Source organism: Plasmopara halstedii, assembly GCF_900000015.1.
Source record: "Plasmopara halstedii genome assembly, contig: Scaffold_2604, whole genome shotgun sequence".
NCBI lineage: Eukaryota > Oomycota > Peronosporomycetes > Peronosporales > Peronosporaceae > Plasmopara > Plasmopara halstedii.
In genome coordinates, this window is record NW_020189511.1 from 232,666 (window position 1) to 234,620 (window position 1,955).

A 1,955-nucleotide genomic window follows, 5' to 3' on the forward strand; every position below is an offset into this window, starting at 1 on the left:
TAGGTTGAACACACACTCCGCGTCTGTCACCCTCACTGTCCGCTCCTTTGGAGCTCCGATGTTATCTACAACATCCGACGAACAGCTGTTAACCCCGCAGTCTTCGTCCAGTGGATACCGTTTCACGCCACGATCAGCCCGCAATGCACGCTCGCGACTCCTGTCCAATACACCGTTGGTGTCTACCAACTCCGACATTCCATGTCTAGCACGTTGAACGTCTTGGTCTAGTGCATTCGCCTATAACGCTTTTGTCTCCTAGCAGAAGTGGTTTCATGACTCGCCAAAGATCCACCAGGAGACATGTGCGTAGCGCCTAAGATCTTTGACCTTCAATCAATCCATGGCTCATGGTGTTTCAAACATGCTATTCCTAGTATGTAGTCATACCTTGCATCCAAGTCTAAGACTAGACAGCGTTTCACGCTATCAAAGTCAAGGAACTTGACTCCGAGGGCCACAGGGTTCTTCGGGACCGTGACACGCGTCCCCGTCGTTAGGCGTACAGTGACGATGTCACCCAACCGCGCTTTCAGCGCCTCAGCATACAGCTGAGTTCCCTTCATCGTGAAGCGTCGAGCATAATTGCCCGACGCCCCAGAATATATGAGGATCGTCCATGGCTACTCGAAGCCCTTTAAGGTCGCCTCCACGACCAGCAAGCCCGGCTTGCATACACGTTCCGTGTTTAAGAGCAAGGTGCTCTTCGGGGCTGAGCCCTGTTGATTTCTTTATCTCCCTGAGGCTCAACAAAATCCAGTTCTTTCCCAGTAGGTCGCCCCGTGCCTACTGGGTGGTGTCGTTTCCCCGCGACGAACCAGACTGGTAGGCATTGGGGTAATGGTTCGAAGAACCTTGACACGCCTTGCGCAGGTGCACCCGTTCTGAAGGTGACGGGTTGTCCACAGAGATATAACACCGTCGCGTCTTTGTGTGCTGCCCGGCACCTCAAAGCTTTTCTTCCTCGCCCCTAGCATAGCTGAAAACCATGGGCACAGGCCCGCTCGATGAGCTGAGCTTTTGGAGTGTGCATTCCAACCAAGTGGTGCCGACGTGAAATTGAAGTCGATGCCACGTTCACCGCCTCTTCAAATGAGGACAGGTACACACAGAAGACTTCCATTTTGGCCACGCCAGTGCGGAGGCCTTCCATAAATACGGTCACTGTGACCGCCTCCGGGAGAGGATCTGCTGCTATCCCGGCAATGAGAGTTCGCAACTCTTGGACAAAGTCCATTAATTCCCTGTTGCCCTGTCGGGTGGCAAGGAAACGCGATCGCACGCGATACGCCTAATTAGGCGGCGAGAACACTCGTGAGAGCTGCAATTTTTGCTCCGACCAGGAGGGAAACGCAGCTCCGACCAAAGAGCGGCACGTCAGTGCCCATTCTCGCGCTCGACCACCGAGCTTGGAGATGGCCAGTGCCGCGCGCTGTCGCTCGGTTTGGAGCATGGCGGATGCGATGGCCATCTCGACCTCTCTCACCCAAAGCAGGAGATTCTCTATATCCTTCCCTCAAAGACCTCAACGCTCACCATGAGCGGCTTAGGTAGGGAAAGACATCCGTCACCGACGGTGGCGTCATAGATGCAAACATCTTCTGCTGCAGGTGCTCTAGCAGCGCGTTTTTGTAATTCAAAATTGCCTCTAGACGCACATCGGTTGCCTAGCGGGCTTGTGCTACAAGGTGTTGCATGCCCTGGGGCAAATAGAAAATTTCCTTTATCCTCACAGAGGATCAGTCTAAACGACTCATAGATTGACTACAAGTGCTACCAAGAGCAGCGGGCTGCCGCAGCTAAGCGCTTGAGGAAGCGTACTTTAAGTCACCGACCTTTCGTTCTTTACAAGTAGCAAGGTACTTTAGGTCACCGACCTTTCGTTCTTTGCAAGTAGCAAGTATGAGTTAGCGGATCGCAATCCGCTTACTCCAAGAGTGATTATTGCCTTCCCA